The sequence below is a fragment of the Nicotiana attenuata genome, unplaced genomic scaffold, assembly GCF_001879085.1.
Source record: "Nicotiana attenuata strain UT unplaced genomic scaffold, NIATTr2, whole genome shotgun sequence".
NCBI lineage: Eukaryota > Viridiplantae > Streptophyta > Magnoliopsida > Solanales > Solanaceae > Nicotiana > Nicotiana attenuata.
The window spans coordinates 249287-263157 of record NW_017670502.1 but is presented as its reverse complement, the minus strand read 5'-3'; the positions used below and the strand labels follow the sequence as shown (position 1 = coordinate 263157).

At 38.2% G+C, this 13871-nt stretch overlaps 1 long non-coding RNA gene across 1 annotated transcript; it reads left to right on the top strand.

Moving 5' to 3' along the window:
• The first annotated feature begins 229 nt into the window (after positions 1-229).
• On the top strand, positions 230-1255 carry LOC109240298. The gene is made up of 2 exons (XR_002070045.1): positions 230-499; positions 961-1255. It is a non-coding gene; the product is annotated as an uncharacterized LOC109240298 (long non-coding RNA).
• Positions 1256-13871: the final 12616 nt, after the last annotated feature.

The following is a 13871-nucleotide window of genomic DNA, read 5'->3' as shown; positions in this document are numbered from 1 at the left end:
TAAGGATGAGAAATAATTGATTCCTAATATAAAGGGATACTCATTTAATTCCTAAAGTATATATAATTGGTAAATTTATATATAGGAGGTAATTAAATTGAAACTTGAGTAGGGATGATAATAAAGTTTTCAATAGTGCATAGGTATGTAAAAATCCCATTTTTAATTACCTAGCTTCTTTTTTTTAATTTTTGGGAGGGTAATCATGAGTTTAGAATAAGTTTTTCCTCCAAACGTTTTCCCTTTAAGTTTTTTGGCAAAAATCAAAGTCTTAATTTAGAGAGATTAGAGGAGGAGAAAAAAACCCTTCCACTACATATCAAAAGAAAGCCCAAAATCGGAGTAAAGGCACTCTCTCTTTAGCTGCTTCCGCCGCATCATCACATGCCATCTTCGGCAGTTTTAGTACTCAATGTACAGTTCATACCAACATGGTGTATGAAATTTAATACCGTTGCGATCTAAGTTCCTCGCCGCCCAAAAACCTAACTGGTCAAAGGTAAGGAACTCTTCAAAATTTTCATCTTCTGGGTAGGTATTATGCATTTTGGTTCGTCGCATACTCGGTGGATTATTTGATGGTGTAATCGTCTAGGAGTTACTGTGGGTTTCCTTTATTTTTATTTTTCTGTAAAGCAAAATCCCTGGAGACCAGATCTATACAATGCGTTACCAAACCAGATCTAAATGTGGAATCTTTTTCTTCACTTGCCAAAGGTGTGCCGTCTATTTTTCTTTTGAAAGTCATAATCTCGGAGTGTCTTAGAGCACTAATTGAGTGTATTGTTTTGTAATTTATTTACTTTTCAGTTTGAGGCTAAGTTCAATTGTTTTACTTGATTATTACATGATAATGTAAGAAGCTTGGTATGTAAAAAGGAAAAAAATTCACCTTGTTTCAAATGGTCAGAGCTCTAAATTGTCGTTTTTAGCCTTTTCTTAGTCTATATAATGCTGCAGGTTTATAAGCCATGAAAATATGAGAAAGTTTTCATTGCAAAACAATCAAATCTCTTGAAATCAGAAACTGCTCTACTTGGTCTGAGTCCATCCAACAGTTGGTAGGCAGGGGACATGATGCAAACTATCTGTTTTGATGATATAGTAGTTGGTAATTTCTGGAATTTTTGTTCACTTTAGTTTCAGTTTTCTCTTTTATTTTTGTGCTATTTGTGTAATGGGTATTCTGCAATTATGACAAATACAAAGGTCTCGCTTCTACGTATGATATTGAGCAAGTATTGTTTAAGCCTTATCACTAAGTGGTATGTGCCGATGTTAGTTAATAATGTTGCTATTTTCGTTGTTTAAATCAAAGTTGCAGGAACTAACTAGTAAGAAGAGCAAGTACCCATTATCCTACCAATTGAGCATCCTCTCTTGAAGGTTAATTAGCTTATTACTGACTGCTATTTTATTCTTTAAATTGATTAAAGTCTCACCCTAAATATCAGGAGAAAACAAAGTATTATTGTCCCTTGCTACAAACGAGTAAGAAGTAATTTTTGAAAAATTTGCTTCGACTCAAAGTCTTGGCTCTTATTGTCACACTTCAAAGCAGATGTCAACTATAATGTACAACAATCCACTCTCCTGGTTCATTAAGTACTTAGAAATGCTGAATGAATCATATCTTGCATTGACAAATAGCTGAAAGATTTAAAAATAAGAAGTATAGATGTAAAGTTGTGAGAGAGATGTCTACAAGTTCTAAAATTTCAGTGTGTCCCAAAATTCATGCTGACAGTATAATTTTTGATATATAGTACATTCAAATTATCAGATGATTATTTTGTGACTTTTCAAATGGTCTTTGAGGTTCTTAAGTTGAAGAATCAAGAAAGGAATGGATTGTAAGCTAGCAAAGTTAGATATATGATGAGAACAGAAATTTTGAAGGATGTTTGTTGTTCATCCAACTCTAAGTAACTCTCTACCCCCATGGCAGGGGTAAGGTATGCGTACACATTACCCTCTCAGACTCCACTTGTAGGATTATTTTAACGACCCGATTGGTCGTTTTGAGCAATTGCGTCCGGTTCGGCAATTTGAGGTCACGAGCAGCTTCATATTATATGTATTGACTTGCGTTCATGGTTGAAATCTGTTTCCGGATGGATCGGAGTCGAATTGGAAGAAGAAATCTAGTCTTGGAAGCTTAAGCGGCGAGAATTTGACCGGAATTTGACTTTTGGGTAAACGGCTCCGGAATAAGTTTTGGATGATGTCAGTAGCTTCGTGTGGTAATTTTGGACTTAGGTGTGCGCTCGGATTTGGATTTAGAGGTCTGTAGGATAATTTGAGGCATTTCGGCGAAAGTTGGAAAAGTTGAAGTTTGAAAAATGGAGAGGTTTGACCCATAGTTGACTTTTGTGTTATCAAGGTCGGAATGAAATTTTAGAAAATGGAACAGCTCCGTTATGTCATTTGAGACTTACCTGCATAATTTGGTGTCGTTTGGAGTTGATTTGATATGGTTCGAACGCTTGGTTGCAATTCTAGAAGTTCTTGAAGTTCATAGTGATTTTCATGCGTTTTGGCATTCGATTTGTGGTTCTAGAGGTTATTTTGGTGTTTCGATCGCGCAAGCGAGTTTGTGTTATGTATTCAGACTTGTGCGGGTGTTTGGTTTGGAGCCTCGAGGGTTCAGGTGAGTTTCGGATTAGCTTCAGAGTGTTTTGTTAATCTTTATGTGTTCTGGTTCTGGTGTCATCACATTTGCGATGTTTATGTCGCAAATGCGACTATCGCAATTGCGAAGCAGCCTCGCATTTTCAAAGCTGAGCTGCTGAGGAAAGGACTCGCATTTGCGAGGAATTTGCCGCTTTTGCGAGGCTTGTTGAGCTCGCATTTGCGGACTCAGCATCGCATTTGCAATAATGGCGTGAGCTGAGTTTTTCGCATTTGTGATCTAGTGGCCGTTTTTGCGAAGATCGAGTGTTCGCATTTGCGACACTCCTATCGCAATTGTGAAGGCAGCAGGGAATTTCATTCTTTGCATTTGCAACTATATTTTATGATTATATCTTAAATTTAAAATCAAATTCATGAGAATCTAAAGGAAAATTTGGGGAAAATTGTGAAATCTTTCAAAAAAGTAAAATGATGATTTGAAGGATCAAATGGTATCAGAATTTGATAATTTTTGTATGGGTGAACTCGTAGCGGAATGAGTGTTCGGTTTTGTAAATTTTGTCTGGTTCCGAGGTGCGGACCCGGGGAGATGAGTTTTGTTGACTTTTTGCAAAATGTGTAAGAATCATAGTTTTGTTAATTGAAATTGTTTTCTCTTGTATTGTTCGATGTATTCAAGTTGTTTTTGGCTAGATTGAGCCTAGCGTTGATGAATTGGTAAAGGAAAAGCTAAATTGAGTATTGAATTGGCCGGATTAAGGTAAGTATCTTGCCTAAACTTGTGTGGGGAACTCCCTCTTAGGATTTGAGTCTTCTATGCTAATTGTAGCCTGTGCACGCGAGGTGACAAGTATGTGCTCGGACTTATTTGTGGGAAAGTTTGCCTTTAGGGTTATTAGGTCCTTATGTTCATTAAGTGGGAAGTTTTCCGGTATAATTGTGTTTCCTAATTGCTTGTTTTACCTCTATATGCTCCATACAGTGTTGTTAACTTTCCTCTAATTATTACTTGTCACTTGACCCTTAATTGCCTTAATTTGAGTAATTGTCCTCCTTATTGTTTGTTTTTCTTAATTGTAAAATTTCTCTGACCTCGTGCCTATATGCTATGTGTTTAAATTGTTGTGGTTGCCAGTGTAGTTATCACGTGCCTTATATGTTTTGTTGCTTTTGTAAAGGTTGTTGTGCTTCTTAGTTTTTCCGTGATTCTCGTGTTGTCATGTACTCATACTCTTGGTGGTATAAATCCTTGTGATTGGGTTGTTGAATTGTTGTTGTTGTTGATTTTAAATTATGTCTGGTTGTTGATATGTTGAGGAGGAATAAGGGAGAATTGATGTTGTCTGGTGGGATCGGTTGCACACCGCAACAGAAGGAATAAGGATGATATATATATATATATATATATATATATATTGAGGAGTAATAAAGGTGGACTGGTGGGATCGGGTTGCATGCCGTAATAAATATATATTATTTACTTTTATCGTAATTGTAACGGAGGATTAAGGGAGGATTGGTGGAATCGGGATGCGCGCCGCATTAATAGATATATGTGCTTATGTATTCCTCTTGACTGTACAAGTTATTCGGGGATTTTAGGATTTGGTTATAGCTGAATCTAAGAAGACCCTAGTCCATTTGTTTAAAACTTTGACGATTCGTATTTCGGGTTTCACTGAGTTTTGAGGGTCGGGTTATTGGCATTTAGTTGTTGGTTTGCCGTCATTCCTTGAATTGTTTCCCTGAAATTATTATTCTGGTGAATTAGGTTTTAAAGTAAATTTACTACGTTGAATCATTTCCTCCTGTCCTATTAGGTTATTAGTAATATCGTAATTTTAAAGTAAAGTAATTAGTACTACGTTGCTATAAATTACTTTCAAATTTGAACCCACGATGTATATATATACACCATTCAATAATTCAAATTCCTATAAATGTTATGGTGTATTTCAATTAGTTTCTCAATTTAATCTTTCCTTAACCGATGATACTGAATCTTACCTTAAATAGAATTTCTACTAGATCTTTATTGTTATTAAAATCCTATATTAAATGTAATAGTTCATTCGATGTTGTATTTTATTTAAAAAGGGTATTTTCTTTATTCATATGATTTCTAAAAATAACTTAATCTTTTCTTGTTAATTTCCTAATTGATTTAGATGTTGTAATTTACTTTATGTTATATAAATGAGACTCCTTGAACATCTTTATTGCATTGATTATGGACCCTATGTATTGAGTGGCATGCGGATGATATTGCGCAAAGTGAGATAGAGATATGTGGGCACAAGGTGCCATGTGTACTAAAGGTGTGGAACTTGATATTATAACATGAGATACCGAGGATTGAGATGGTCGGAATTGTGTATTAGAAATGATGTGATTGATTTAGTTAGCATCGACTTCTTTGTTTGAACATACTTTTACTTGTCCGTGTCCCAGTTATGTTGGTGTTAATTTACTTGATTATCGTTCGTTACAATTTGTGTTTCTCTTTATTGTCTCTACTATTTGTAGTTGGTTTTTTCTCTATTATTGATATTACTTTGTTAATATCATCTTGGTAGTTCATTATCATATCATGTTCAATTTATTTGACTAGTAGGTATCTTGACTGTTCCTCGTCACTTCTCCACCGGGGTTAGTCTTGATACTTACTGGGTACCGTCGTAGTGTGTTCATACTACACTTCTGTACATTTTTCTTGTACAGGTCCAGGTATTTGGTCGGTAGTAGCTGTGCGGATCGTCGCGGTGGAGACTCAAGGTAAACCTGCTGCTGTGTTCGTAGGCCTCGGAGTCCCCTTCATTTGAATTTATTTTTATTTGTTCCTTTTGTTCGGGAATAGTGACGTATTTATTTTGTATAACTACTCTTTGAAAGGCTTATGACTTTTACTGCTGGTTTTGGGAATTGTAAGTGTTCAGAGTTGTATCATTTGAATTTAGTGAATATTCATATTATTTCTGTTAATGTTAGGCTTACCTAGTTTAGAGACTAGGTGCCATCACGGCTCCTTCGAAGGAATTTTGGGTCGTGACAAGTTGGTATCATAGTTCTAGGTTCATAGGTGCTACGAGTCATAAGTGGGTTTCGTAGAGTCTTGCGGATTGCTCCGGAGACGTCTGTACTTATTTTCGAGAGGCTACAGAACTATCGTGCGATATTGTTTCAGCTCAAAGTATATAACTTATGTTTCTTTACATCCACTCGTGTATGATTTTACGCTCTCAGTGTCCGCTATGCGCCAGTGATTCGTGATGCTACAATCGGGCTACGAGGGAGTCAGGGATGCTCATACATTGTCTCAACGTGTTGTCCAGAATGAAGATACAGAGGTATTGAGAGACTATTCAGTGGTTCATATGGAGGCGCAGCGGTTTCAGGCATTTGGTTGATGAGTGCGAGCTTGAGAAGGTTTAATGGGTTGGCTAGTCGTCGAGTTTGTGGCAAGGTCACGAGGTGGGTGTTGACTGGGGGTAATTGGTGGTATTGGAGTACCTTGTGATTTGTGTTGTACGAGCGGTGAAGGTTAGTTTTGTGGACTATCAGATGTTGTTTTTTATGGCTTCGCGCCAAGTGGAGGAGCCCACTAGCGGCGTTCAGATTATAGAGTCAGAATTACATTAGTTTGGCCAGAGGTATGGGTATATCTGGTATTGGTAGGTTCCCGAGTTTTGTCTATGACTAAGGTCTTAGATCTTGCACGGGATGATGTTGGGGTTTACGGTGTTTCTGCGTCATTAATGAACCTACATTTTAGTATCAAGGGGAGTCGGAAGAAACAACTTCAGATTCACAGAAGGTATATTCAGCGTGGGTATCGTGGTTGCGGCGGGACGGGGTGCTTAAGAGGAAATGCGATGGTTTATGAGCTTCTAGGCTACGTGGTTCGTGTTAAGATCATCTGTATTTGGGGCTTTGATTGGGATTATTGCATATCGACTATCCGAAGAAATGGGTCAGTTCCGTGGTGTTGGGTCAGCATGGCAATGAAAGTAATTGGTCCTTTGAATAGGAATTCTCTGTTGGCATTTATGGCAACACTCTGGTATTGGAAGGTTTGTGTGACTCGGTTGAGTTGGGGAGGTGTAGTCTTGATGGCTTAGATGTGTGCGGGCGGATCTCGGAGGGTTCTCAATGGTTTGGCAACGACTCGAGTCGGCTGGCTGCTATGTACATAAGGAAGTATGATGTACATTGTGGTTTTCTCCTGATAGGTATCAGAAAAATTTATAGGGTGTTGGCATTGTTGGCTATTATATGTGAAGAGTGTGCACTTCTGGAAAGGACCTTGAGTTTTGGTTGTCAGGTGCGTGGCTAGTGGCATGGTGATTACTAGGTTTGAGGCTTTCAAGGTTCATATTTTGTTACGCGGCCGGAAATTCTATATGGGTGCTTAGACAGGATGATGGGATGTGAGTGATGTATCAGCCATTTGATTTGCGTAGTTAAGTTCGGGTATGGAAATTTTAGTGTTACTGAGGTTTTGGGACTAGCGTCCCCATATGTGGACTATTTCCTGTTAGTGGATTGTGAAGAAATGTTGAGAATGGGGTAATTAATAGCATGTATTATTGATAGGTTGCTGTGAATTTTTGAAGAATATTTACCTAATTGGGAAGGATCAGGATTTAGTTTGGGCCTATTTGGAAGATCAACGAGAATATGTATTTTGTATCATGTCGAGTTTGTGTGCTGCTATGAGAATGTCATTATGGTTATGTTATCAGGCAGAATGGATATTATTTGCGCCATTAGCATATGTTATGTGCTACTCTTTTATGATGTGTCAGGCGATGAGGTTGTATGATATTCCCCACGTATGTTGTAATTCTGTCCAGGCCTTATGGCGATACGGGCGAGATAGCCCTCGTGATTTGATTTGCTCATTGCACCCTATATGTGCTTGCTTCTCTCATATTTTATTACTTCTATTCATTGTTCCCACAATTTTACTTGTGCACTCTATGCTTGATATCAGTATTCATGTGATCAGTGAACCTAAGCATTTTGGCTTGATGAGTATTTGGGAGCGGGCTGCGCACCGCAGCGGATGTTATGTGGGATACCCTTTCCTTGTGTTTATTTGGTGTTTTGTTTTTTTTCGCTATGGAACGATTTGATGAAAATTATATTTTTGTTGTTGCACATGTTATACTTGTTAGATAATTCTTCTAACTTGCTTTCCTTTTATTTGTGTTGCATAATTGAGTTATTGCCGGTTTGGTGTACGAACTCTGTGGTGTGAGAATCCGTGTGGTTCCGTGATGAGTTATCAGTTGGGCTGCTTGTATTGGCTGAGATGAGGTTCTTTGACCTGAGATTAGTACTATGGTATTGGGGGTGAGGAGTGTTTGCAAGTATGTGGGTGTTTCTGCTAAGATTTGGGTAATGGCCCTTGGCGGGCGAGAGAGCTTCTTGACTTGTTGACTTCATGGGCGGCTATGAGTTTCCGCATGTTTCTTTATCATGGATTGTGTTGTGGAGGTCCGGGACAAGGTTAAATTCAATGTGAAGTGTATTGCTAGCATCTAGAATCTTATTTGAGCGGCTATAGTGGTCAAAGGTTATTGCTTCGGGCATTTGAGTTGTGTGGAACAACATGTGATTGTATTCTGGATTGGAATTTTCTGCTCGATTCAGCTTGTTCAGGTTTATGCAGTGTGATGATGTGGGATTCGGGTCCTAAGATGAATTTCAGATATTGGGATTTAGGGTCTGTCTGAAGATTATGGACTAAGGATGAGGTGAGACCTTCAGCTAAGTTGCATTGTCAGTCCTACATGGGTTTGGGTGATGGAGAATCACCCCTAGGTGTATGTATGGTGAGCTCATGCAGTGTTTCGATGGCTTTGGAACGACTCCGGGCACGTTCGAGGACGAACGTATGTTTAAGTGGAGGAGAATGTACGACCCGACTAGTCGTTTTGAGCAATTGCGTCCCGTTTGGCAGTTTGAGGTCACGAGCAGCTTCATATTTTGTGTATCGACTTGCGTGCATGGTTGGAATCTATTTCCGGATGAATCAGAGTCGAATTGGAAGAAGGAATCTAGTTTTGGAAGCTTAAGCGGTGAGAATTTGACCATAATTTGACTTTTTCTTGTGTTTATTTGGTGTTTTGTTTTTTTTCCGCTGTGGAACAATTTGATGAAAACTATATTTTTGTTGTTGCACATGTTATACTTGTTAGATAATTCTTCTAACTTGCTCTCCTTTTATTTGTGTTGCATAATTGAGTTATTGCCGGTTTGGTGTACGAACTGTGTGGTGTGAGAATCCGTGTGGTTCCGTGATGAGTTATCAGTTGGGCTGCTTGTATTGGCTGAGATGAGGTTCTTTGACCTGAGATTAGTACTATGGTATTGGGGGTGAGGAGTGTTTGCAAGTATGTGGGTGTTTCTGCTAAGATTTGGGTAATGGCCCTCGGCGGGCAAGATAGCTTCTTGACTTGTTGACTTCATGGGCGGCTATAAGTTTCCTCTTGTTTCTTTATCATGGATTGTGTTGTGGAGGTCCGGGACAAGGTTAAATTCAATGTGAAGTGTATTGCCGGCATCCAGGATCTTATTTGAGCAGCGATAGTGGTCAGAGGTTATAACTTCGGGCATTTGAGTTGTGTGGAACAACATGTTATTGTATTCTGGATTGGAATTTTTGGCTCGATTCAACTTGTTCAGGTTTATGCAATGTGATGATGTGGGATTCGGGTCCTAAGATGAATTTGAGATGTTGGAATTTGGGGTCCGTCCGAAGATTATGGACTAAGGATGAGGTGAGACCTTCAACTAAGTTGCATTGTCAGTCCTACATGGGTTTGGGTGATGGGGAATCACCCTTGGGTGTATGTATGGTGAGCTCATGCAATGGTTCCATGGCTTTGGAACGACTCCGGGCACGTTCGAGGATGAACATATGTTTAAGTGGAGGAGGATGTAACGACCCGACTAGTCGTTTTGAGCAATTGCGTCCGGTTCGGCAGTTTGAGGTCACGAGCAGCTTCATATTATGTGTATCGACTTGCGTGCATGGTTGGAATCTGTTTACGGATGAATCAGAGTCGAATTGGAAGAAGGAATCTAGTTTTGGAAGCATAAGCGGTGAGAATTTGACCAGAATTTGATATTTTGGTAAATGGCTCCGGAATGAGTTTTGGATGATGTCAGTAGCTTCGTGTGGTGATTTTGGACTTAGGCGTGCGTTCAGATTTGGATTTTGAGGTCCATAGGGTAATTTGAGGCATTTCGGCGAAAGTTGAAAAAGTTGAAGTTTGGAAAATGGAGAGGTTTGACCCATAGTTGACTTTTGTGTTATCGAGGTCGGAATGCGATTTCGAAAGTTGGAACAGCTTCCGTTATGTCATTTGGGACTTGCCTGCAAAATTTGGTGTCGTTTGGAGTTGATTTGATATGGCTCGGACGCTTGGTTGCAATTCTAGAAGTTCTTGAAGTTCATAGTGATTTTCATGCGTTTTGTCATCCTATTCGTGGTTCTAGAGGTTATTTTGGTGTTCCGATTGCGCAAATGAGTTCGTGTTATGTATTCAGACTTGTGCGGGTGTTTGGTTTGGAGTCCCGAGGGCTCGGGTGAGTATCGGATTAGCTTTGGAGTGTTTTGTTAATCTTTATGTGTTCTGGTTCTGGTGTCATCGCATTTGCGATATTTATGTCGCATATAAGACTATCGTAATTGCGAAGCAGCCTCGCATTTGCAAAGCTGGGCTGTTGAGGAAAGGACTCAGCTTTGCGTGGAATTTGCCGCTTTTGCGAGGCCTGTTGAGTTCGCATTTGCGGACTCAGTATCGCATTTGCGATAATGGCTGAGCTGAGTTTGTTCGCATTTGCGATCTAGTGACCGTTTTTGCGAAGATCGAGTGCTCGCATTTGCGTGACCCCTGTTGCAATTGCAAAGGCAGCAGTGAATTTCATTCTTTGCATTTGCGAAGTATTCTTCGCTTTTGCGAGTTCGCATTTGCGAACCCAATGTCGCAAATGCGACATCTGCAGCCTGCTAAAGGCTGGGCAATCCCACTCTTAGCTTCATTTTTCCATATTTTGAACCCTAACTTCGAGGTGAGGCGATTTTGAGAGAAGATTTTCATACCAAATCGTTGGGTAAGTGTCGCTAATCAATTTTGAACTATATTTTGTGATTATATCTTAGATTTAACCTCAAATTCATGAGAATCTAAAAGAAAATTTGGGGAAAAATTGTGAAATCTTTCAAAAATGTAAAATGATGATTTGAAGGACCAAATGGTATCGGAATTTGATAATTTTGTATGGGTGAACTTATAGCGGAATGGGTGTTCGGTTTTTGTAAATTTTGTCGGGTTCCGAGGTGCGGGCCCGGGGAATTGACTTTTGTTGACTTTTTGCAAATTGTGAAAGAATCATAGTTTTGTTAATTGAAATTGTTTTCTCTTGCATTGTTTGATGTATTCAAGTCATTTTTGGCTAGATTGAGCCAAGCGTTGATGAATTAGTAAAGGAAAAGTTAAATTGAGTATTCAATTGGCCGGATTGAGGTAAGTATCTTGCCTAACCTTGTGTGGGGGACTCCCTCTTAGGATTTGAGTCTTCTATGCTAATTGTAGCCCATGTACGCGAGGTGACGAGTGTGTGCTCGGACTTATTTGTGGAAAGTTTGCCTTTAGGGTTATTAGGTCCTTATGTTCAGTTTTCCGATATAATTTTGTTTCCTAATTGCTTGTTTTACCTCTATATGCTCCATACATTGTTGTTAACTTTCCTCTAATTCTTACTTGTTACTTGGCCCTTAATTGCCTTAATTGGAGTAATTGTCCTCATTATCGTTTGTTATTCTTAATTGTGAAATTCCTCTATGACCCGTGCCTATATGCTATGTGTCCAAATTATTGTGGTTGCCGGTGTAGTTATCACGTGCCTTATATGTCTTGTTATTTTTGTAAAGGTTGTTGTGATTCTTGGTTTTTTCGTGATTCTCGTGTTGCCGTTTACTCATACTCTTGGTGGTAGAAATCCTTGTGATTGGGTTGTTGAATTGTTGTTGTTGTTGATTCTAAACTATGTCTGGTTGTTGATATGTTGAGGAGGAATAAGGGATAATTGATGTTGTCTGGTGGGATCGGGTTGCACGCCGTAACAAGGAGTAATAAGGGTGGACGGGTGGGATCGGGTTGCATGCCGCAATAGGAGGAATAAGGGTGATATATATATTGAGGAGTAATAAGGGTGGACTGGTGGGATCGGGTTGCATGCTGCAACAAGGAGTAATAAGGGTGAATGATCATGTTGTTACTGATATGGTGATATATATATATATATATATACTATTTACTCNACAAGGAGTAATAAGGGTGAATGATCATGTTACTGATATGGTGATATATATACTATTTACTCTTATTGTAATTGTTAAGGAGGAATAAGGGAGGACTGGTGGGATCGGGTTGCACGCCGCAACAAATATATATTATTTACTTTTATTATAATTATTACTGAGGAATAAGGGAGGATTTGTGGGATCGAGATGCACGCCGCATCAATAGATATATGTGCTTATGTATTCCTCTTGACTGTACAAGTTATTCGGTGGTTTTATATTTCATTTAGGATTTGGTTATAGATGAATACTGAAAAGACCCTGGTCCATTTGTTTAAAACTTTGACGATTCGTATTTCGGGTTTCACTGAGTTTTGAAGGCCGGGTTACTGGCATTTAGTTGTTCGCTTGCCTTCGTTCCTTCAATTCTTTCCCTAAAGCTATTATTCTGGTTAATTAGTTTTTAAAGTAAATTTACTACGTTGAATCATTTCCTCCTGTCCTGTTAGGTTATTAGTAGTATCGTGATTTTTAAAGTAAAGTAATTAGTACTACGTTGCTATAAATGACTTTCAAATTTGAACCCATCGTGTATATAAATACACCTTTCAATAATTCAAATTCCTATAAATATTATTCTATTTCAATTAGTTTCTCAATTAATTCTTTCCTTAACCCGACGATATTGAATCTTACCTAAAAAGGAATTTCTAGTAGATCTTAATTTTCATTAAAATCCTATATTAAATGTAATAATTCATTCGATGTTGTATTTTATTTAAAAATGATATTTTCTTTATTCAAATGATTTCTAAAAATAACTTTATCTTTTCTTGCTGATTTCCTAATTGGTTTAGAAGTTGTAATTTACTTTATGTCATATAAATGAGACTCCTTGAACATCTTTATTGCATTGGTTATGGACCCTATATATTGAGTGGCATGAGGATGATGTTGCACAAAGTGAGATAGAGATATGTGGGCACAAGGTGCCATGTGTACTAAAGGTGTGGAACTTGATATTATGACATGAGATACAGAGGATTGAGATGGTCGGAATTGTGTATTAGAAATGATGTGATTGATTTAGTTGGCATCGCCTTCTTTGTTTGAACATTTGTTTGTGTCCCAGTTATGTTGGTGTTAATTTACTTGATTATCGTTCGTTACTATCCGTGTTTCTCTTTATTGTCTCTACTATTTGTAGTTGGTTTTTTTCCCTGTTATTGATATTACTTTGTTAATTTCATCTTGGTTGTTCATTATCATATCCTGTTCAATTTATTTGACTAGTAGGTATCTTGACTGTTCCTCGTCACTACTCCACCGAGGTTAGTCTTGATACTTACTGGGCACCGCCGTAGTGTGCTCATACTACACTTCTGTACATTTTTTTGTACAGGTCCAGGTATTTGATCGGTAGTAGTTGTGCGGATTGTCGCAGTGGAGACTCAAGATAAACCTGCTGCTGCGTTCGCAGGCCTCGGAGTCCCCTTCATTTGAATTTATTTCCATTTGGTCCTTTTGTTCGGGAATAGTGACGTATTTATTTTATATAACTACTCTTAGAAAGGCTTATGACTTGTACCACCGGTTTTAGGAATTGTAAGTGTTCAGAGTTGTATTATTTGAAGTTAGTGAATATTCATATTATTTTTGTTAATGTTACGCTTACGTAGTTTAAAGACTAGGTGCCATCACGACTCATTGAGAGGTATTTTGGATCATGACAATTATACTGGGTTGTTGTTGTTGTTATTATTTATAATCAAATTCTAGAAAATATGTGATTTCTTTAAGGAAAACTTCATATGACAAGTAAACTTTAGTTTTTTTTATGTGGACATGCTTCATTCCACCATCTTATTATTATTATTATTATTATTATTATTATTATTATTATTATTTTTTGAATTGCTAT